The 25,760-nt window shown below is 38.1% G+C and overlaps 1 protein-coding gene across 1 annotated transcript in view; it reads left to right on the top strand.

Annotated features, from left to right (window-relative positions):
• LOC134801861 (slit homolog 1 protein) overlaps positions 1 to 25,760 on the top strand; it is a 164,377-nt gene that overhangs the window by 112,893 nt on the left and 25,724 nt on the right. The window lies entirely within an intron of this gene.

Raw genomic sequence — 25,760 nt, 5'->3', positions numbered from 1 at the left:
GAAATTCGCAAATTGCGGGGATCTTACTCTTTTACTCCAATGAAGGCGTAATTAGAGTGACAGAGAAAAATGCCCGCAATTGACGATTTTCGGTATTGGCGGTAGCCCTACAGATCGCGAGCGCCACGCGCTCGCGTCACGCTCGCATCGTGCCCCGCTTACGCCGCGCTTTGAAAACGCTCATGTTTGACGGAGCCTTTAGAGATATGGTAATAAAAAAACTACTCCTAAAAAGAAAAAAAATGTGTCAAATAAGAAAATCTAATAAAATAAATCAATATGCCCACGTTTCTACAAAAAGAAGTGAAATCCCACCAAAAACATTCTGTAAAAAACTAGCCAAGTCTCGATGGAGCTGCTTGTTTATCTCTAAAAAGTAATGAAATCTAGACAAAGTCGTGCCAAGTCTAAGGTTCCTTACTGCGATTTCTTTATTATTATAGTTAATGTTGTGTGACTTGGCCGTTGAAGGGTACACAAGGGTACAAAACCAGGTGCTCCATGACACCAAACATACAGTATAAAAAATTATTTCCAGTACAGACGGACTTCTAATCATTGATAGAAGTCCGTCTGTACGTCTATTTTATGTTAGATCGATGGTCGATTTGACGCTTCAAAAAGAAGTGTTTGTTTCAGGCTCGCCTATACATAAGTATTATTGAAATACGCAGCTTTATCAAGCCTACAATTGACTGGTTATTGAATCAACGTTTTCCAAGTGGCAATTTTCCATCGTCAATGGGTAGCGGTTCTGGCGACAGATTGGTGCAATGGTGTCATGGAGCACCTGGTTTTGTACCCTTGTGTACCCTTCAACGGCCAAGTCACACAACATTAACTATAATAATAAAGAAATCGCAGTAAGGAACCTTAGACTTGGCACGACTTTGTCTAGATTTCATTACTTTTTAGAGATAAACAAGCAGCTCCATCGAGACTTGGCTAGTTTTTTACAGAATGTTTTTGGTGGGATTCTATTATCCAACTAGAGCTTGTTTCGCTTGCTATTTTTAGACCTGTATTAGACCTGTGAAATAAACTCGATTGATCGAAAAGATTGACTGCCCGATTGGAACTTTAGGATACATCAAACATTACATTCAAACAAAAACATCACTTTTGACACTGACATATCTAATCTATATCGTATCTAGCCGTAATATTTGACTTATCTTAAAGTTCGAATCGGGCCGTGAGTCCTATACTATTAAGGGCCACTTGCACCATCCCACTAACCCGGGGTTAAGCGGTTAAGCCGTTAACCCAGTGTCAAATTGTATACTTACTGGTAACCATGGTAACTCCAGGTTTACCCGGTTAACCCGGGTTAGTGGAATAGGCCTGTTGACAGTAACTAAGAAACATGGAAATAATGGTTTCAAAGAAACATATATGTTAATATGATTCTAAAAAATGGCCCAATCTCAGTACTGTAAACTGAAGGATTATTAATATATTCAATAAAATAAAAGTACAAAATTCTCCAATCGGCCATTATAACTGAAACGCCAATCAGAAGCGTTCTAAGCAGTGACGTCATCAATCCATAACATATTTCTTAGAGCAACATAGACAACCTCATTGACCGAAATCCATACGTCCTCACCAAAGAGTATGAAGTTGCAAAAAAAAAATTATATCGCCACTAAAAAAATAAAATATTATTTCTTTGTAGTTTTACATGTATGTAAAATGTATAATTATTGGTGCAATAAATAATATTTACTTACTTACTTACTTAAACATTTATTAGGTCCAAAAATATTATTACACGATATAAAGTAGATATCTATTTGTTATTATCTAAATAAAATGCTAAATAATACGATATTTCACCAACAAATTTTTTTAATTATTTGGCTGAATGCCATGTTGGCTGTCGTAACTAGAAAAAATGAAAAATTAAAAAGTAAAACCGGCACTCGGTGATTTTCACTCAAAATTTACATGTATCTAAATAATTCATCTTAAATTGCAACCGTGTGAGAGTTTTTGTGTAAAATGAGTTATTGTGTAAAATGAGTTATTGTGATATTTTTTTGTAATGTATATATCATCCCTAATCGTAATATATGGTGCTGAATTAACAATATCATTCGGATTCAAGGGAAATTCGTAACTGTAAGTATGTAAACAATGTCTACCACCCTACCACCAACTAATTGATGACGTCACAAATGGCGTGCGAGGCGTTTTCGCGCGAGGTTTAAACTAGCTATAATAAAATGCAATTATTTATGTTAAATCTTATGAGTATAGCTGAAATATTGTGTTTTTCGGAACCAATATAAGTGTACCCACAATAATAAAAGGGATTTCAAAATTTGTCATCAGGCCTATGGTGCAAGAGGCGTTAAGCGTTCCACCGCTGATTTTACCTATTTGGACGAAACAGCTACGACTTTGTGTCTACGACGAATCGTAGCAATCTACGAGTAGGTACCATCACGCTCCGCGATTGTTGCGCCATTTACGGTTCTAGCTAAATTGGTGACTGTACCTAAAGTGATTATCATTTATGCTCTTCGTCTCTAGCTTGTAACTTATACAAAATATTAAATGAATGCGTAAATTATAAAGTATGTACTATCGTCCGTGATCAAGAAAGTAAAATAAAATGTATTTGTCATGTACCCGAACAGTAGTTGAGATCCAAATCCCATTATTTTATATTACTAATTTATTGACTAACAGTACTCTGTTAACCACATAATTTTAGCCATTGTTAATTAAGTAATAATTTAATTAATATGTCCAAAACCGACATACAATATAAACGACCGCAATTTGTAACCGTAACTAAAACCAAATTTCATTTAAAACGTATCATATTTCGTACTATGTAAATAATTATGAGTATATTATTGAATACAGTTGTATAGTTACTGTAAGTAATTAATATTAACTTTTGACATATAAAATACGGATTTCACAAAACAGTAGGTATAAGGACCGTGCGCGTTGGAGGGTGTGCCATCTTGTGGCTTCAATCGCAAACATAAACATGTACATTGCCAAAGCAAGTGCTATAATCTACCGTTCTCGTACGTTTTCTTGTGCATAGTAGGTTCTGTCATCTTGTGGGCTACATCGGAAACATAAACTTCACATTTACACCTCGTGCCAAAAATTTGATGCACGCTCCCTAGGTATGCAATCATTTTATTCAGCAGTTAATTTCACCATGGGTACCATGTAGCAATGTACAAATTGCAGAACATTCCCAAAAAGCGGAAACGTTCTCGAGAATGTTCTCAGAACATTCTGCAACATGGAAATTTATTGTATCGTAGTAGGTATCTAGGGGACTTCGAGATTCCGTGATCAAAATTTCAGCGCGCTAGGACAAACTTGAAAAAAAAAAAAAAGTCGGCCGTATTGAAAAAAACATGGCCGCGTCAAAAACTGCCAGGGTCCCTCTATGACATTTGGTCGAGCACCCCCCAGCTAGGTCTGACCGTTTGGCCGGGCCGTTATACATTTTTCTGACCGGAAGCGGTAGACCAAAAGTCGGAATTTTCTGGGGGTAAGGATACTACACCTAAACTATCGTGAATATTCATGGTATAAACTACGATAAATAAATAAATTCTCGTTCTCGAGAACATTCTCAGAAGTTACCGAGAAATTCTCATGTGGAAAGTTTCGCAACTTTGGAAAGTTCTCGTGCATGCATTGCTAGTACCATGTCATTTTCCAAAAAGAACTATAAAAAATATACAAATACTGTAGCTGTATTGCATGTAATAGTTAAAGAGTAGTTTGATTATCAGTACGATTACCATCAGTTTGTCACTGACATAAACGCCGTCGAGAACGTAATTTCTTTCTATACATCTCGCTCGCACTCGCATATTAGTGCAAACGGGATGTTTAGAAAGTAAATTACGTTCTCGACGGCGTTTATGTCAGTGACAAACTGATGGTAACCGTACTGATCCTAAGTGAAACGTACGAACGTGTCTCGCTATTTTAGTCAGTCTCGGTACAAAATGTACTGAGGTTGACAGAAGTATCATGACAAATACGAACGTTTCCGAGAAAATACGATGTATAACAATTATGCACTACATCTGTAATTATAGTGCTTCAAGACAGATGCAAGCGCTTCTGTAACATGAGCGTTGTTTACAAACTGAAGAAAATGCAAGACGCAGAATATACATGGGAATAATAAGCCCTAGACAAAAGACGGTGCTCGGGTCATTCCAAGATTGTCCATAAAAATAGATTTTACGAACCCATTTTTATTTGTTGTCGTATTTTTTATTTAGATAAAATCTGGTGGATATACATATAGAGTTCCCTATTCTGTCTGTACAATACAAGAGCACTTTCAGTGAGTCGTAACTCTAATAATAGATAGTTTGGTACACTAAAGAATTTGATTGTAATTAAATCATAACCACATTACAAATGAACGAATTGAAAAATATATGATCATTATTTTTATATTTTATGCGGATAAAGTAAGATTCATGTACATTTTATTTAGTTATTTATTTTACAAGACGGCAAATTGTTGTTTAATCTTATGTGCTGATATTGATACTCGAGCAAGCGAAAGATTCTAAAATTGATCCACAAACGTAGTGAGTGGTTCGAAAAGTGCAATCTTGAGCGTTGTGTGTGTATCAAGCACAAGGATTAAACAGACTTAGCACCCGATTTAAACACAAAATTTTTCACCCTATCAACGCGAGGAAAATAAACATTACTTATCAAATTCAAATTAACGTGAATTCTCCCAGCCAACTCGAGGAAACAAATTTGCATCAGATTACTTTGCCACAGTTATAAATGTAAGCTTTCTCATCAGTTTTTAAAGTATAAAGAGAGCCTTTACGAGCTGGTGTGGCGAAAGTTTAAATTCTCGCTAATACTGATTGTAAAGCTAAATAGAAAAATAGTATAAAAAATAAAGTAAAATCCAGAAGAACCCGTTAACTAGAGGATCTTTGAGATGGAATGAAATTTCTTAAACAAAGCTTGCTCAGCCGGAGAGCGCGAAAGTAATTGGAATAATTATTGAGAATTATTCGCTACCTACGTGAATGCAACTTGACTACCACCAGAGACAAGGTTATAGTAGAGGCTGGGAGTAACAGTTTTGAATGATTCACGGTTAGTCAACGAGTGTGAACGCGACCAGATCAACGACTGTGAACGCGACCAGACCAACTAGTGTGAACGCAACCAGACAACCGAGTGTGAACGCTGGTGTGAACGCGTCCGGTAGTAACGTTGAAAGCGAACGCAGCCGACGCGCATGATTAACGCGGTCTACACAACTTTGACACCCACCCGCTATCTTCAGTTACCTGTAAACAAGATGCGTCGAAATATCGGGAGCTCGAAAACAATACAAAAGGTAATCACGGTCCATTTATTTTTACATAATTTGACTTATATTATCCATACCTGTGCCCCTTTTGTTTGGCTATTTTCGTTTTGTTGATAATTATACCTAGCAGTTGGGAGCGAAAAACGAATTCCATGCAATTTTTTTAAAGGACAGTTTCTGCACAGTGGCGCCGTATTGGGAGATCTGTTTCCTACCATTATTTTTTTGGATGACAAAGATACAAAGATGTGTTTAAGCTTCACATGAAGAAGTATGCTCGTAGAGCCCTCACGATGGGAGCAGCAAGCAGCCGTGCGTACGGAATAGCGCGCTGCAATAAATTCCAAGATAACCGATTTTGAATCTCGGTGGCACTTAGAGCTTGATGCCAAACGTGATAGAATAAAAGCCAGACCACCTGCGGCAATACCCTATAACTATGTAAACGGTGTGCTCACATGCCTGCAATGTTCGCGAACTTTTACTAACAAGATCAGCTGCATCAGCTTGCGAGCACACCAGCGACAGCAACGGAGTTGATAGCAGTCACCGTGGCCAAAGTCAGCCGTGGAGTTATTATATAACTAGTAGTTCGCCCCGAACTGAGAACCCGCGGTTTGCCAAAAAATATATAGAGCGATTGACTTTGTTGCACCTACTTACACGTATAGTTCGTCATAAAATAGTAGAAAATAATTTTCAAGAAAAAAAAAACCGACTTTTCTAGTAGGTAGCATTTCGTTTCTGTAAGGGTCGCAGTTTTAGCCTCACAAACCCACTTCTGTGATGGCAGTTCGGTTCTGTGAGGATTGCAGTTCGAACCTAATCAAAACCACTTTCTAGTAGCATTTCGTTTCTGTAAGGCTCGCAGTTCTAACCTAACCTAACCCACTTTTTTCGGTTCTGTGAGGATCGCAGTTCAAACCTAACCTACCCACCCACCCACCAACCCACTTAACGGCGCGTGCGGTGCGGTGTACGGGGGTTTGAGCGGGAGGGGCTAGTAAGTTTGGCATCATTATACTTTATACCTAAGTACATTTAATGGTAGGTGATCATAGTGGTTTATTTAGCTTAGGTATCAGTGGTGTTTCTGGGTCAAGGTCCGAGTCCGGGTCCGGGTCCAGTTCCGGGTCCAGATCTAGGTCTTGGTCCAGGTCCAAGTCCAAGTCCAGGTCCAAGTCCGGGTCCAGGTCCGGGTTCAGGTCCAGATAAGAGCCCGGATCCGGGTCAGGTCTGGCTCTAGGGCCAGCTCCGTCAAAATCGAAATTCGAAATCGCCAAACGTGTAGTCATTGAAGAGTTCTGTTCTGATGATCATCAGCAGTTTCACTTCATCAAATGCGACAGTTTTTAATGAAAATACTTGATTTTCTGATGAAACTACAAAAATCTCTATACGCATGCCTTTAAGATTTGAGGAGTTCCCTCGATTTCTCGTGGATCCCATCATCAGAACTCGAGCTTGACAAAAATGTGGCTTAAATACTTAACTTGCTTAACAAACATAACGAAGAGGATAAATCGCCAAACGTGAACTAGCTTCGTTGAAGAGTTCCGTTCTGATCATCATCAGCAGTTCCACTCCATCAAATGTCATTTTTTTTAATGTATATGCTTGATTTGTTGACAAAACACATAAATCACTACCTATATGTATGTCTTTAAGATTTGAGGACTTCCCTCGATTCCTCATGGATCCCATCATCAGAACTGGGTTTTGACAAAAACGGGACCAATCTGTATGCATATACATACAATCAAAAAACATTTTCAAAATCAGTCCAGTAATGACGGAGATATGGAGTAACAAACATAAATAAAATCACAATCGAATCTCCTCCTTTTGAGATTTGGAAGTCGGTTAATAAATGAGGGCGCCACTTTCTACGTAGCTGTCACATTTTTGACGTAAAATGCTTACACATCGCAACAATTCATAGGGTTCCCCTATCTTTGGCATAATTTTTTTTGTAATAATTCTATTGTGCATAATACCTTTAAGCATAACATACTGTTAGCATAAACTCACTTGGTACTGGATTGTTGCGCATACATACTCTACGCATAATTTTTATTGATCGAAGTATCTTTTGGCATAAATTTAATGTCCGAATCGAGACCTGGTATCTGTTTCATTTCGCATAATTTATTTGTAATAATTTGTTTTTGCATAATTCGCCATTAAGCATAAAGTACTACAAGCATAAAATCTTATGGCATAGAAATGTTTTGCATACTTGCAAGAATCATATATGTTGTAGGCCGAATATTTTTTGACGGAAATTAATTCGCCAAATTTTTCCCAATTCGCAACTATTATTTTCTCATAATTTCATTTCTGGCAACAGTTTGTTTTCGTGGGGTCGCAGTTCTAACCTAACCTAACCCACTTTTCTGGCAACAGTTTGTTTTCGTGGGGTCGCAGTTCTAACCTAACCTAACCCACTTTTCAGGCAACAGTTTGTTTTCGTGGGGTCGCAGTTCTAACCTAACCTAACCCACTTTTCAGGCAACAGATTGTTTTCGTGGGGTCGCAGTTCTAACCTAACCTAACCCACTTTTCTGGCAACAGTTTTTTTTCGTGGGGTCGCAGTTCTAACCTAACCTAACCCACTTTTCAGGCAACAGTTCGTTTTCGTGGGGTTCCAGTTCTAACTTAACCTAACCCACTTTTCAGGCAACAGTTTGTTTTCGTGGGGTCGCAGTTGTTCTAACCTAACCTAACCCACTTTTCTGGCAACAGTTCGTTTTCTTGGGGGTCGCAGTTCTAACCTAACCTAACCCACTTTTCAGACAACAGTTCGATTTCTTGGGGGCCGCAGTTTTAACCTAACCTAACCTACTTTTCTGGCAACAGTTTGTTTTCGTGGGGTCGTAGTTCTAATCTAACCTAACCCACTTTTCAGGCAACAGTTCGTTTTCGTGGGGTCGCAGTTCTAACCTAACCTAACCCACTTTTCAGGCAACAGTTCGTTTTCTTGGGGGTCGCAGTTCTAACCTAACCTAACCCACTTTTAAGACAACAGTTCGTTTTCTTGGGGGACGCAGTTTTAACCTAACCTAACCCTTTTTTCTAGCAACAGTTTGTTTTCGTTTGTTTTGTGAGCTAAAATATGTATACATCCAAAATGCCAATAATATGTTCCCACCCAAAGTTACAATTCAATTCAATAATAATGTTTTTTTTTACGAATTATAACCGTAGGCAGAGCTTTTAGTTACGGCTCTGCGTTAATGAGTCAGTCAGCTACATATTTAGGTGTTTTATGCATTGTTAAATATAAATTAGACTTGGATTTTATACAATCTGACGCTTTCTTTAATTTTAACATTCGTCGAAAAACATTCTGCCAAATGTAGCTTATGACAGATGGGTTTTAGGTCATACAAGTTATATCAAATAGAAAGAATCTAAATACGTTTTCTTCGATGTAAATATTCGCCTAAATCCTATTATGCTAAACAGATTATGAAAATCACATTTCGGAAATTTAAACAAATGCAAAATAAAATTATTCGTATCAAAATTCGGCCATGATAGTAGTAGTCTATTTAAGATTCGGACTTGGAAACATTCGGGCTATTGCATATTATACAAACTGAAGCTATCTGCAAATTTAACATTCGTCGAAAAATATTTCTGCCAAATAGGTTATGCCAGATGCGTTTCGGGTCACGGAAGTTATGCCAAATAGACGGAACCCAATTCATAGTCTGTCAAGTCATTACCGTCAGTAGAAAAAAACGGCTAAAAAATGTAGGTTATCGTCCCATAGACAATTTGCATATCGCGCCTTTTTCTACTGACAAACTTGTTTGACCGACTATAGTATGGACATTTTAGAGTTCCATTTTATTTAATTTCTACTATTTTATGTCCCACTATAGGCGGCAATGGATCAAAAATCGCGTGGATATATTACAAGGTCTGTGGAGCCCTTAACTGATACTGTATCTGTGGTAAGCCGAAATATTTCCTGTCAAATGTCAAATACCTATATTATGTTTATTTTTATCTTGCTAATTATTTCAAAATTGGAAATTTAAAAACGATATTATAAAAGTGCAAGCCGAGCACTTTCATTTGATACCAAACTCGACCATACTTTCTTGCAAAAAGATGATCAGAAAAACAAGACCCCTCACAAATAGCTTTTTAGCCTTCTAAGCTCTTCTAGCTCAATAACCCCTTGATCGAGCCTGCTCATAATTTAATGACTAAAATATAATGCCCTCAACTACACGTTTACCCAATTTCATTTAAATTAGAACAAAATTAATACTTAAGTTCTTGAGTATCAAACTATCCTCTGATAGTTCAGCTTAAAAACATCGAAATGCCGGGACGTGCCCCTAGCCAGCCGCGTGTCCCAAGTCGAATGTAAGAACTTCGTTCGCTTCGCTCGCTCGTTCGATAATTTCTTGGATAAAAAAATAAAAGTGGCGGTCACTCTTGGTAATGATATTGAAGATCTCTTCGGTGAAACGTGTATGGCTTTGTTTATCTGTCTCTTGATAATGTTCCTTAGAATCGTATTTGATATTACTCAGTTATTATTCCAGTTGGCGAGAATAGCTTTAATTAATACAGTTTCTTGGAAGTACGCCGTTATACAACATGTTATTACTACTCATGGTAGTCAAACAATAAGTGTAGGAAAACTGTGCTAAAGGTACAAGGAAATAAGATATACTTATAAATTTATTTAGTGACAAACTGACCAATATTGCTGTATTCAATTCAATTCAAATATAATTTATTCATGTAGGCCTAGCAACAAGCACTTATGAATGGTATTACATATATGTATGAATTGTATGATTACATCTCTGCTATTATTAATGCACAAGATATTTAACCTTGTCTGTCAGTCCTGTTATTTTATTTTCACTTCATTTAGATGAAAATAGTAACATGACACCAAAAACTTGCAACTTGAAACTCAAACGAATCCTTTGAAAAAACATCTTTAAAAACTTGGCTCTTCAAAAACTAGCGACCACAGACGGAATGCTCTTCAAAAAGAGCATTCCTCAAATGGCGTTTTTGTTTCCCAGCGTTTCAATAAATAGCCGAGGGTCGTTAAAAAAACAAGAGACGCTACCGGACTCGCAGCGTTTTCTTGAGATTTAATAAGACTGTGCTACCATGGGATTTTGTTCGAGTATTGTGTGAGATTTATAATTTATTTTATAAAACTAAAATAAATTATGAAAGAAGGCTAACAAAGAGAGTGTATAAGGGAGAAGTAGAAGCGGGAGTTGGAAGGGGTAGACCTCTGCGGACTTTATCTGATCAGATCGGGGAAATGCTGAAGAAAGGCCAGGTTAAGTGTACCCTAAACCAGCGAAGGTGTATGAGGAATATTATGAAAGTAAGGGAGCAAAAGAGGTATGTCAGGATCGTAGTGGAAATCCGTAGTCTTTGCCTACCCCTCCGTAATAGGCGTGATTATACTGATTATTTGTATGTGTATGTATGTGTTATTTTACCAATATAATTGGCGAGATTAAACCCACAAGACTCCGCTGGCTGAGTCACCTACAGAGGATGGGAGAGGATCGAGCTGTGAGAAGAGCATATGTGAGGGACCTGGATGGAAATAGTCCGTCCACCCTCGGAGTACCCAACTGGCGTGAAGTGGCGCAGAATAGGGCAGAGTGGCGTTCTCTTGTGTCAGAGGTAAAACTTCATCAAGATAGTTAAAACTTTAGTTGCGCTCGAGTTTTCAGAGTAGCACCAGCCACTCATAATATAATTTTACGTAACTAAAGTTATAGTTTTGAAAAAGCATTTAAGAATGTTTCATTGGCGAATGCGCTATATTTAATCACGTCTTGCCTTTCCGAGACTAATATTAAAACGTTTCTTAGCATTAAGATGTAGTTTTGTACGACCACGTTTCTGTTACCTTACCGTATTTTGCTACAGGTATTTTCTGTTCTGTAGAAGAGTTTGGAATAGGGTCGTTCTTTGAAATATTTATGTACAATTCTCTGTCTTTACAGCTTTTGATTTTTCCTCACTAACATTTTATCTTATCTTACGTCAGTAAGCCTTAGAGAGAGTCCACATTAACGTGTCCCGAGCATCGGCGTCTAATTAACTCTAGCTGCTCGATGCAACGTTGGCGCTACTGCGCAGCGTCACCATTTTCTATAGCGCTGACTAGACGCCGTCGCTAAAAAGACGCTCCAAATTTGATTAGGATATGATATTGATGTAAACTGTCTACTACTACTAGTGACATATCATATCCATAACAAAGTCAGGTTTAATGGGTTTAATTTATAACCAATTATTACAATAAGAATAAGCCTCAGTGTCTTCATTTAATACTGATGAGGTTAACATTCAGAAATTAAGTACTAATGATTTTTTTTATTAGTTTTAACCTAATTAATGAGTAGGACCAAGTAAACTAATTACTTAAAAAATGGAAGAAGACAAAGTTTACTAGGAATATTTAATTTTGCTGAAGCCTTGATTAATTAGATTTGCTCAGTAGGTTTTAGGTATTTTTGTAAGGTCTCAAAGTCACAGTAAGTAATTGCTTTTTAATATAGCTAAAATCATATCTACATATGTAACAAAAACATATATGTACCTGTTACATATGTAGATATGATTTTAGCTACCGTATTGTGTTAAACAGTACTTCTCTATATTAAAAAAGCGCTGGTGGCCTAGCGGTAAGCGCGTGCGACTTTCAATCCGGAGGTCGCGGGTTCAAACCCCGGCTCGGCTCGTACCAATTAGTTTTTCGGAACTTATGTACGAAATATCATTTGATATTTACCAGTTGCTTTTCGGTGAAGGAAAACATCGTGAGGACACCGGACTAATCCCAATAAGGCTAAGTTCCCCTCTGGGTTGCAAGGTCAGATGGCAGTCGCTTTCGTAAAAACTAGTGCCTCTGTCAATTCTTGGGATTAGTTGTCAAGCGGACCCCAGGCTCCCATGAACCGTGGCAAAATGCCGGGATAACGCGAGGAAGAAGAAGAAAGGAGTACTTCTCTAGCTTAAGTAGCTTAGGTAACTAGGTATGTAATAAATGCAATGCAATGAAGATTGCTACAACAAAACGAAAGGTAGGGGAGAGCGTGCCGATTTTCATAAAATACAAATTTGATCTATGATAACAGTGCGAATAAGGTATGTGGGTTGCGCTATATTAAATAATGATTATTTGCGTTTCTGAGTAGCGATATTGTTTTGTGCATCGTTTAACAGTTTTTTTACCAGAATTTTTTTCATGAGATAGGTCGGAACGGAACAACTAACCCCGCTATGGGGCGGGTTGTTCCGTTGCTTAAATTTATAACTTATCCATCAAATATTTTAATCTCAGTTCACATACGCTAAACGAGTATTTTGCAGTTCGTCGAAATATATGATAATTTGTTGTGTACTATCAACAGATAGTAAAAAAAAATCCAAAGCAAAAATGTGATTATCCGTGGGGTTCGTTGTGCCCTCGTTTTTGATTTATTTTCCATAACTACTATTCTACTATAATGGAAGCAACGAAAACGGCTCCTGCAACCGCATAGTGGTCTGTCTTTTCGCGACAAACATCATACGAATCGCTCCATGGTTTACTTGCGTTCCTATTCCCATCGGAACAACTTACCCCCGGCACGTTGAATCCCGCTCTCCCCTACATTTTTGAGCACAATCCCGATTGAGAAGCCTTTATGACCACAATAGTTACAGATATGTAGGTAAAATTAAAGTTTCAGTTGTAACCAGTGCAACAAGAAATATTTTAATTAATACAGTATCAGATATTCCGGTAAGTATGAAACTCAGGGAGGAATTAATGATTACTGGGTACTGAAGAAATATGAATTCTGGTTTAATATTCTCACCTGCTATGGGCTAAATACGTAAGGACACGCGTCGACGGTCTGCAATTACTAATAGAATTTCCATGAAACTGGTTGATCACAATTTATTTGGAATTAATTACAATTAAGGTTAAGTGCTATTTTTGGCAACGTATAATGGAGCAATTTTTAGGGTTCCGTACCCAAAGGGTAAAACGGGACCCTATTACTAAGACTTCGCTGTCCGTCCGTCCGTCCGTCTGTCACCAGGCTGTATCTCACGAACCGTGATAGCTAGACAGTTGAAATTTTCACAGATGATGTATTTCTGTTGCCGCTATAACAACAAATACTAAAAACAGAATAAAATAAAGATTTAAATGGGGCTCCCATACAACAAACGTGATTTTTGACCAAAGTTAAGCAACGTCGGGAGTGGTCAGTATTTAGATGGGTGACCGTTTTTTTTTTTGCTTTTTTTTGTTTTTTTTTCATTATGGTACGGAACCCTTCGTGCGCGAGTCCGACTCGCACTTGCCCGGTTTTTTTATTACACGTTGGTTTCATTTTGATTCATTGACATTTCATTCAGGTATGATTACCAATTTCCTGTTTGGTTTTGTCTGGGATGCTTCAATAGATCTACGCTTGCAAATAATGAAAGAATATATTCTGGTTAATTTTGGCCCAATAGATAAAAGTTTTTGGACTATAATGGAGGGGTTTTACCAAAACCCATTTGGAATGAAATTGATGAATTTTCAATTAACGTACCGTGAACTCAGGTAACTAGAGTCCTATTCCATTAGATTATTAACGAGCCTTTTTGATTTATACTAGTTTCATTTATTTTGGAGCTTAGATATATAATTTGAAAAATATTTAAGTATATTTTCAGCCTATATACGTCCCACTAATGGGCACAGGCCTCCTCTCATGCGCGAGAGGGCTTGGGCTATACTCCCCGCACGCTAGCCCAGTGCGGATTGGAGACTTCACATACACCTTTTGAATTTCTTCGCAGATGTATGCAGGTTTCCTCACGATGTTATCCTTCACTGAAAAGCTAGTGGTAAATATCGAATGATATTTCGTTATTTTACTGGAACTCGAATCTGGACCGTAGTTGTAAGTTGTGGACTAAAGTTACTAGATTTTACGGTATGTCGTTTTTTGTCCTTAGTGTAGGTTTACTAACCTTAAAATGTATGTGGATATATGTTGTCTGGGCTCCGCCGCGTGCTTGTCTGGCTGCATACGGTCCGATGGCGCACAAATTGACAATTTTGTAGTTAATGCGTGAGTGTTGCAACGCACTTAAGGGGGATATCGCAAACAAGCAAACTGTATAAAAACGGACATAAAAGGGGGAAGCTCCGGCCTGGACACGGCCCGGTCTAACGTGAGCCATCCTTAATGTCGCACCACAATATTTCAGCAGTAAAGTACAACCATACCTTATACCGGGTGTGGCCTGTAACATGAGCAATAAATTTAACTGTAGGCTGTACTCCTCATACTGACCAACATTTGTTCAGCAACTTTTAAAAATAACTTGTGGTTTGATTTTTAATACACTTTAAAATTTATTCTAAGACGCAATGTATTGCGAATTTTGTTATGTTTAAGGCGTGACAAGCAACGTCAATCACAATGATATGGCATGGCGATGGCGTCCATTGAAGATAATATTTATTTTGTATGAAAAATAGGGAGTCTAAATACTTCATAATTTTTAAAAGTTGTTGAACAAAAGTGTCACGGTTTGCGGAGTACACTCTATGTTTTAATTATTTACTCGTGTTACAGGCCACACCCGGTATGTCCCGAAAAAGGAAATCACTTCACCAAACCAACTCCAAACCCACCAAGGCAAACTCATTAATTAATTATGTCACAGGGAATATGAAAATCCTCCGCCATTGTGAAAATAATACAATTAATATACAAAAAATACCCTTCACACAAAAACCTTTTAAAGTACTCATCAGTGTTAAAGGAATCCAGTCCCTTATTAAAATACCCTTCACACAAAGGACTAAACCGGCGTTTTTATATATACCAACCTTTCATAATAATCGCACTGCAAATGAAAGGGTCCCTTAAACATTGTTTGTAGGGCGAACTGTAACAGAAACCAACTTTGACCATAGATATACCGTAATTGGTTGCAATAGAATTGAAGTTCGGTTAATAGACTGGATTGTACTTCGCACGGCCCATGTCAAGCGCAATGCCTCTTGCTGATATATGAAAGCCGTTAGCCGATTTCAAAAGACCTCTTAAGGGGAGTCCTTAGTAACGTTTCCGTTTTCTCACCGGGCGTTGACAGTGTGTGGTACATCTATTATATTAACTAAATACAGTTTTGAGATTTGGTTTAATAGATTTCAGAAATCACGCTTATGACAGAAACTTAGCTTAGACTAATTTAATCAATCAATTAAAATAATTTATTTTCAGGCAACTAAGGCCCTACATACATACCTTACAAACTAACACATACAAATAAAATACAAATAAAAACATTTTCGTGACGCAGTTTTCTGTTGCGGCGTCACCTGCTCTGGTGTAGGATTCGGCAGATTCCCACGGAACCGCCGAAATATCACAACTCGGCCAGAGAAATAGACTTAAAACCTAACAAAAGTTCCAAGACCAAACCAGGTGATTCTTATATTCAGAGAGTCTTGGTTACTTTCGATTCTTTGTCTTCTACTATCAGATCAATAGTAACTGGTTTCCAGAATAAGAAAAAGGAACCGGCAGTTGCGGACAGGTTCATGAAAATACCGCGCTAATGTAAAGTTTATATTTTGCATGGCTACATGTAATTTTTATTTACAGACGTAGTGGTTTCGTCTTGGGTCGTCCCATTCGTTTTTCGTCAAGTTCTTAAATTAGTCCTATTCTATGCTTTCGTCACTCATTCTACATTGAAAGCCACCGACGATTGTGACGAATGTAGAATGATTGACGAAAGCAGAATAGGACTAATTTAAGAACTTGACGAAAAACGAATGGGACGACCCAAGACGATACCGACGTAGTGCGTAATTGTTTTTGTTCGTATTTTCTCGGAAACGTTCGTATTTGTCATGCATTTGTCAGTCAGTCAGTACTTTTTGTACTTAGACTGACTGAAAAAGCACGACACGTTCGTAATACGTTTACGTAGCAATTTACAAGTTGCAGAACATTCTCAAAAATTCAGTAACAATCTCGGGAATTTCCGGAAACTTACACGAGAATTTAAATTAAGTTTCCAATGAGAACATTCCCTAGGAGAATTATAAAAAAATGTACTATTAGTATTACTTTAATAAATTCGTAAATAAGATAGTCAGTTAAAATAATTGATAACGGCGGTGTCCAGCGACTTCCTGAATAATTATTATGGTTCGTAAAATTTAAGTTCTGAGAACATTCCGTATGGAAAATTTCGCAACTTTGGAAACTTCTCCTTGGTGCATTGCTACGTTTACGTGAAAATACGAAAGAAAACAATTATGCACTACATCTGTCCGTTGTAAACTGAAATAAATGTCATATACTAAGAAAAAGTGACCAAGGCCTCCAGTGCCCCAGGCTGGAATCGAACCAGCGTCCTCTGCTATCGCGGCAGGTGCCTGAACCACTCGGCCACCGGGCCACAGCGACATTAGTCAAATTTTTCCAAGTATATGCACTTCCTACTGAAGGCTTGTGGCGCCCCCTGGCCATCTCTAAGGTAGAACAGTATGGTTCGAACCTTCTTCGTTCAGGCACCTGCCGCGATAGCAGAGGACGCTGGTTCGATTCCAGCCTAGGGCACTGGAGGCCTTGGTCACTTTTTCTTAGTATATGACATTTATTTCAGTTTATAATTTATATAGTAGTGTTTCTACTTGATAAAAACAAATTAAAAAATATTTTCTGAAAAATAATTTAATTTGTTCAAATACTTCATACTCGTAGTATCTGTACGTTGGTTCCATGCCTTCTCAATTATCAATGGGTCAATTTTCAAATAGGCATTTTTTGCTGTCCCACGGCTATAACTCGAAGTCCATAGGACTAAAAGACTGGGTATGTATATATTTTCATCCAATGTATTGTGAACTTTAAATATAATGTACAACTGTACCTTAAATATTATTTGTTGTTGACAAAATCGCATTTGAAGTTCCAAAAACGGCGAAATTTGCCGTTTTTTGCGTGTCCCAGTGGCGGCACACACCCAATAAAAAAATCATAACTTTGGATGTAGGCAACGTATTATGAATAACTTTATATTTTTATAAAGAGTATTTTCTAGAGAATGGATTTAATAATTTCGATAATTTTATGCGTTATTTAATAAAACAAGGGAAGCCTTTTTATCGTTATCCCGCGGAGCACTTGTTTTGTTATGACTTAAAGATACCCCCCAAATTTTCTTTGTCTATTAAATAACGGTTAAATTAAATTTACGACGCAATAGTGCGGTTAGTTGGGCGTCGATCAACATCGAATGTGGACGTGGAAGCAGTTTTATTTATATAAAAACAGGCAAGAATCTCTTTCGATATATTTTGGTACAACTACAACGACATTTGTAAAACGCTTAATATGTTGGTATACAGTCGAAATAAAAATGTGTATTTTACAATAACAGTTACAAATACAGTGTTATAATATATCGTAAAATAAATAAGTGAATCGGTTATATTGTGTAGGAAATATCGCAAAAAAATATTATTGGCAACATTTGTATGGCAACATTTGTACGGCTATTTTGACCATATAAATGTCGATTGTGGTATACAAATGTCGATATACTGCCATACAAATGTGGAAAAGGTGCCATACAAATGTTGTCAGGGTCTTACAAATGCCACAAAAACAATAAATAGTGCCATAAAATGTTGATACTGCCATACAATGTCGAAAAAATGCTATATACATGTCAAAAATGCCTTCTTCTTCTTAGTCGGTACACTCTTGCCAGAGTGGTCGTGGTCATCATTGTGAATCTCGATGAGTGATGATCTTGCTAATACGGCGCCATTCGTCGCGGACTGCAGCTTTCCGGGTACATTCGTAAACCGAGCACTTAGTTGCGGCCTTGATCTGGTCTGTCCATCTCATTGGTGATCTACCACGTGGCCTGGTGCCTTCGACCTTTCCCTACACTACGAGACGCTCTATGGAGTCATTACCACGACGAGAAACATGGCCGAAGAAAGTCAGAATGCGTGACTCCACTGTGGTTGATAGGCGCTGTCTGATGCCGAGTTCTTTTAATATGGAGTCATTTGTACGAAACTCTGTCCACGATACTCCTAGCATCCGTCTCCAGCACCAAAAATGCCTTACAAATGGCTAAATAGTGCCATACAAATGTCGATATTTAAACGTCCATATCTAGCTAACTATAAAAAGTACCTCGCTGCCTCGTACAGTATATTTTTTGTTGTTAAAAACCCTTTCTAAAGCGATGATTATAAATCTGATTTTCCAAAAATAAAAAATTGCCATACAAATGTCAAATAAACACCTTCTTCAAAAATTTACCACAATCATATTTTTCATACATTATGTATCAAAAATACATCTTAAATTCTCAATTTGCTGTCAGTTTAGTTCTCTTAATTCTGCATATGACATTAGCATCGCATCCCCTTGGTCCCTTTCTCTTAACTTTTTGTCTCTAAAAACCTAGACCCGCGGTTCAGTTCAAAACGGGCGCCCTTCGGGAACTCCATTAGGCATTTTGCAACTTCTGTTGGCCAGGCTTCACAAAAACGTGGCCGAAACACTAAAGGATGACTCACGCTAGACCGGGCCGGGGCCGGGCCGGAGCTTCCGGCGCTTCGTTTTCTATGGAAAGCACCACGTGATCACCGATCAGCTGTCATAGAAAATGACATGTCGGATTTCTCGGCCCGGGTACGGCCCGGTCTAGCGTGAGTTACCATTTACAGGCCACATTGTTAATTTGCGGAATCCCTTATTTATTCATCGTTGGTGACATCGCGGGGTTATGAAGTCGGTAAAAAGAGACGAAGATAATAAAAAACAAAGAGTGGAGGACAAAGAAGTTCCCGTTGTTTTTGTATATGGTGGCAAGATGAGCCGCTTAGCAAGATCTTTGGGTGACTAGCCAACGTGCCAATCGTTAACTAGCGTATAACGTAGCGAACGAAACGCAACTGCTCGTAATATGGAAGAGTGATAGGGAGAGATGACTACGCTACGCTACGGAGCGTAAACGATTGGTACGTTGGCTAGGCACCCTGAGCTGTTACTTTTTCTAGCGCTATTATACTTGCTTTACACCTTAAAACTATAAAGCATAATAAGACAGTGAGAATAGATAGAGTTATAAATGGCTATATGTGGTATGTAGCAAATAAGTGTGAACTATAGCGGGGGGAGATTCAACTATTTAATAGATGTTTGACAAAAACTCTAGACCTATAAGAGCTGCTGGCACAGACAATACTAGTATATGTCGAACGATGAAATAGCTTTTACGTTTCTATACGTTGACTGTACATTTGATGATTAGCTGGACATATATGGAGCATCAGATCTGTCTGGCAGATGTGTTTAGTGAACAAATCTGTCATGTATGGTATACACAAATTGATTACTGAATGACTTAATTATCTATAAATAAATTTAAGAATTACGTAAAGCGTAAACTCATTTCTAAAGCTTATTATACCCCACAAGACTAACTACATGAATGATAATACAACGTTGGATTAATTGTTATTCGAAATGATTATTTATCTATTAGGTTTATTTGATTATTGATGAGGAAATGGATATTCCGATGTATGTAGGTACTTCTTTTGTTATGTTATTTTTGACAATTAGATTTTATTCTAGAAATTCTAGACTAGTATTTTTATACATTTTTTTATGTTTGACGAGCCTTTTGTGAAATTCTTAGTGTTAAATTTGATCAATGAATTCAATGTTATTATGGAATAATATTAACATCAAAAAATTGCTCTGATAAGTAGATTAAGCTGGTTGCTAGGCCTACATGAATAAAGTATATTTTGAGTTTGAGTTTGAGTATGAGTTTGATTCCCGCCATGTATTGAGAGATTTGTTCGCCAGAAATATCTGCCAGATCTAATGGACACAATTGACAATCTTTCTTATTTATTTAGTCTCTGGTGAGAGTTTACAATGTTTCAGCGCGATCTGTTTAACCTGATCATTTATGTATGGTCGGTTTTAATTACGTTGGCTTTTTAATCAATTAGCGGCTTTTCACTTAAATAATGAATCGTCTCAGTTGTCGTTTCTTTGTGTTTAAGTTACGAAACCGTTTTAAGATTGGATCAAAATTTTTCAATCAGTTCCAATCAATCAATCAATCAAAATAATTATTTATTTGCATAAATAAGGGTACAAAACAGGTGGTATACAAAGCTTTCATTCTCATTCCCTATTTTACCATAATATGGCGTACAAATATTAACCCCTCCTCTCCCACGACTCATATATGAGTCGCAACGCTTATGGTGACGTCACATCGTGGGAATCGACAGGAGTCCATTTAAGGGAGTAATATTTTTAAGACTGGTCAGTTCTCATAAAATTCAGCTAGAATTTTATACAATAACCTCACGTTGTGTACATAGATAGTGTATCAATAAAATTTGAGGAGTTCATCACATGGTTCTTCGTCATCGAAATCAGTACTAAACTCCAGAAATGGACGCCTCATAAAATTCAGCTAGAATTTTCTAAAAGCGTAATTTTATACAATAATCCTCTAGCGTTGCGTATAAAGGCGGGTGGAGAGGCCATTCGGGCGGTAATCTGTAGTACTTGTATAAGAATCGCCGCTGCAACGCGTGTGGCGACGACGTAATGGGACATTTCCACTGAGCGACGGTCGAGCGGACCGGGGTGCGGTCCGAGGCAAGAGAGTTACAGATTAGTGCATTATTGTTTTCCATCGTATTTTCTCGGAAACGTTCGTATTTGTCATGCTACTTCAGTCAACGTCAGTATTTATTGTACCGAGACTGACTGAAATAGCAAGACACGTTCGTACGATTCTGTTAAAATACGATGGAAAATAATTATGTACTACATGTACTCTGGAGTCTCTGGAAGCAAACAAAATCCTCCAAATTTCATCAAAGGCTTATTTATGTTTCTTGAAGCACATTTAATCAAAGGCTTATTTATGTTATTATCGGACAGCAACCAAAAGTGAGGCGACTAAGATATACTACACACCTTTTTATTACTTTATTATTTATACCTAGAGAGTAGGAGAGAGAACCTCTCAGCTGGGAGCATATCCAATATCCATTTTATTATTTATTTTAATCTTTATTGCACAATACATAAAGGTACAAATGGCGGACTTAATGCCTTAAGGCATTCTCTACCAGTCAACCAATTCTACCAGTCAACCAATCCATGCACCTCGATATTAATTTAGCTTATGATAGTTTGTTCCCCTCTAACTTTAAGGAAGTGTTTCTGTTTCTAATGAAACCTTTAAAAGTTATAGTGAAATTAATTATATTTATGTTAAGCGTTTTGAATTTCAAACATGGCACGTTTATCGGAACGGAACACTTGAGACTTGACATAGGTAACAAAGGGAGCTTTAGTAAAGTAAAGTCTTAGTACCTAATCTTTACGTAAGTATAAACACTAGAATTATAACAGTATTAATATGACTCAAGAAAATCCGCACTCTCTTATAACTTGAGCCCGCCGCCACACTTCGAGAATAAGGCCGAGCCACGGGACTATTTGCTAGTAGTGGGTGACGGACGAACGTTGACTTATAGAATGGAACTGCCCCAGGGTCCCCTGGTGTCCCGATTATCTTGAATGGCGTGAGATAATCATTTTATGGACGGGAATGGATACTTGGCTGAGGATTTGGGTGATATAATGATGCTTGAGCTTACCAGTTATTATTTACTAGCTTTTGCCCGCGACTTCTTCAGCGTGGAATTAGTAATTTAGGTAGCTATTATTTTATTCAATCTGCGTTTTTTTGATTCCCCATACATACTTTGAATCACCCTTTAGGGGGGGCCTTCACCCCCTTAAAGGGTGATTTCTTGAATGAAATCTACCCTTTGTCCTTCCCCGGGACTCAAACTATCTCTATACCAAATTTCAACTAAATCGTGCCCCAGCGCCGGTGCTACACCGCGCGGGCGGGACAGTTCCTATCGACAAAGTTTGTAATGCAGTTGTTGTTAAGTTGCCATACAAAATTCCACCCCTTTAACAGATGATTTATGGGATATAACCTTTGTCCTTCCTCGGGACTCAAACAATCTCTATACCAAATTTCATCTAAATCGATTCAGCGGTTTAAGCGTGAAGAGGTAACAGACAGACCGACAGACTTCCTTTTATAATATTAGTATGGATTTTGTTTGACAAAATTGCTGCACTCTTTAGAGTGTAACAAAGACTATATTTTATTTACTTTTACTCTGTACCTACTTTATTATCAGTCTATTTCGAGACTTCCGAAAGCGTTTTGTCAAACATCCTTAATGGGTCTTTAGGTACTCTAAGGAGGTCACAAAGGAACTGTGCGACGATTTGAGAAGATTATGGCCCGTTAGATTAAGCTCCTTAATAGCCCGGAGGCCTGTTCGAACGTACATATTGATATCAAAATGATGACATGTAATTTTGTTATCATTTGCCATTGACGTATTATATCTAAGGACTGGCCTTACGGGCACTAAAAATGGTACTAGTTCAGCGGTGTCACTCACCAATTTGAGCCAATCGCGCTGCCTAACGCAGCTAGTTGCGACCAATCGCGCACGTGATGCGAACTCATCAACCAATCGCGTGCGTGATGCGAACTCATCAACCAATCGCGTTGTAGCGGTGTCACACCGCTGGACTGGCCCCATTCATGCCCCATTCTTATTGCCCAAATGCATTCGCGAATGATAACTATACATCTCGCGCGTCGAATAATGGCCTCTACGAGTACATATGATAGTTCATTTTTATATTGTTGTCATGTTAAATGTTCGTAAACATTTTTTGGAAGTACCTACATTCATTTATTTACAAATGTTTTAAATTAAAAATACGGTAAAACCATATTTCTTCAACTGTTTTTAAATTCAGCCCAACCATAAGAGATTTGAAAGAACTTTCATAGGGACCTTCATCCGACGCGAGATATACGGTCCGATTCGAACTTTAAGATATGTCAGTTAATAGATCTAGAAACGATATGGATTAGATTTGTGTCAGTGTCAAAAGTGACGTTTTTGTTTGAAGAAAATCTATTAATTGACGTATCTTAAAGTTCGAATCGGGCAGATAAGTACCTATTTAACTCGTAAATTACATCATTTAGACATCAAAATGTAAGTTCGAATTGCCTCCTTAGGGAATTGATCGTTCATTTTCACAATACTTTATTTACTTTACAGCGGGGTTATATAAACGGTCCTGCTTTGGGATTAGACAGAGTTTTTATTATCTGGCGCGTTTATGTCGATTGGTCGTTAGATCGGAGAGCGACCAACGTGAAAATTCATCTTTATGATGATTTTTCCCTCACATCATCCTGTAGTCTGGTTTATTTTGTTCTGTATGGTGGGTACCTACTTTATTATAATATGTACAAGCGACCCGCCCCGGTTTCGCACGGGTTATCAAACTATACTTACTTACTTAATGGCGCAGCGACCCAAAATGAGTCTTGGCCTCCGACACGAGTACACGCCAATAGTCTCGATCCTGTGCCATCTCCTGCCAGTTATCGGCATGGAGATCGCGCAAGTCCGCTTCCACCGCATCGCCCCAGCGATACCTGGGACGTCCGATCGGCCTCCGACCTACCGAGCGTCCCAAGTATGCCCTTTTTAAACTATACACCTTTCACAAGAATCTATTTATAGGTGGAAACCGCATGAAAATCCGTTCAGTAGTTTTGGAGTTTATCGTGAACAAACACACAAACAGACAGACGCGGCGGGGGACTTTGTTTTATAAGGTGTAGTGATATTCATATAACCTTGAATTTGTATTTTTTTAAGTATTATAGAAGTCTGTAGATAGTTTTACCCAGAGAAAGAAAGTTATATCCTCTAGCCACCCACACATTCTAAACTTGCCAAGACAAAAGCAATTTTGACTTGTCAAAATAAAGATTTCAAGCCAATAAAAAGGTCTTCCATTACAAGACCTTTTTATAGACTTCTGGGCGGCGAGAGGATATTCTATGGAAAGATAACGCTGCGCGTTTTACAAATCGCTGCACAATTAATAGTGACATCTCCCGGGAACTTCCGTCAACTTTGCGACATTTATACAATTTCTGAAATTTCTTAATGCTAAAACTAACGCTATCCCGATAGGCTTAAGCCCAATGGTGAATTAGTACCGATCGGATAGTCTCCATTTTGCTCATTCATTGCAGAGTTCTGAGGCTGAATGCAGCTTTGAAATGGAGCTCTTACTAAAACAGCTGAATATTTGTAGGTCTTATGTCGTTGGAGTAAGGCTTAGGATTGGTCAGTGTGAACGTACGTTTAAACATTTAGGTATGTTCATTACTCGTGCAATGCATGTGTTCTCGAATGGAAAATTGACTATTATTGGATTTCATGAATATACTCTAGCTCGGGCTAGCCTCGGAGTAAAAAAAAACTCATTTAAGGATTACCTACCAGGCGTGGCTCGCTCCGCGATTTCGTCGCGTCGCAACAAGTACATCGGTCCCACAGCAATTTTGGTGACTAGCCATAAGCCACGCGTGGCGCTTGCGCCACCTAGCGGTCATATCTGTCCTAATCGTAACAGACGCGTTTTGTTAGAGAGTGACGGCCCAATTCGAACTTTAAGATACGTCAATTAATAGATCTAGAAACGATATGGATTAGATATGTCAGTGTCAAATGTGACGTTTCTTCAAACAAAAATGTCACTTTTGACACTGACACATCTAATCCATATCGTTTCTAGATCTATTAATTGACGCATCTTAAAGTTCGAATCCGGCAGTGAATCTTCTGTACCTAGTACTATTATTTATTCTGTGGCATTACTGAAGTATATAGTCGTAACGACAATTAATGGTGTCCTTTAATTACATATATCATTCGCGTACTAATTTCGATCGGACTTGTCCGTACAAGTACATGTAAGTACACGAGCAATATGCACGGGCGAATGAGAAAATGATTATATCATTTCTTAGATATCATGTTGATGAGAAGTGTACGTTTGAATTGGCTTCCAAGTTTCTAAGCCACAAGACATGACATTGTTGAGGTTACTGAAATACCGTTCTATAAAATAAAATAAAAAAAGCCTTTAAATATTTCACACAATATTAACAATGCTTCTTCTTCCTTGTCGTATCCTCATGGCTGACGGACGTGACGAATGTGGACACTTTTCACCAGCGCTCTCCAAGCCGCTCTGTCTTGGGCCCAGTGCATGCTAGCCTGCAATGTGCAATGTAGTTTACATACTTAATTATTGATTATGTAACTTAACTGCTATCACTATGATTAGTGGATCTCTTCGCGAGTAAAGACCTCTCCCAGCCTCCGCCATTTTGAGCGGTCCTGCGC

This window comes from Cydia splendana, chromosome 2, assembly GCF_910591565.1.
Source record: "Cydia splendana chromosome 2, ilCydSple1.2, whole genome shotgun sequence".
Taxonomy (NCBI): domain Eukaryota; kingdom Metazoa; phylum Arthropoda; class Insecta; order Lepidoptera; family Tortricidae; genus Cydia; species Cydia splendana.
Note: the sequence above shows the minus strand (reverse complement) of the source record. Positions and strands in the feature narration are given on the sequence as shown.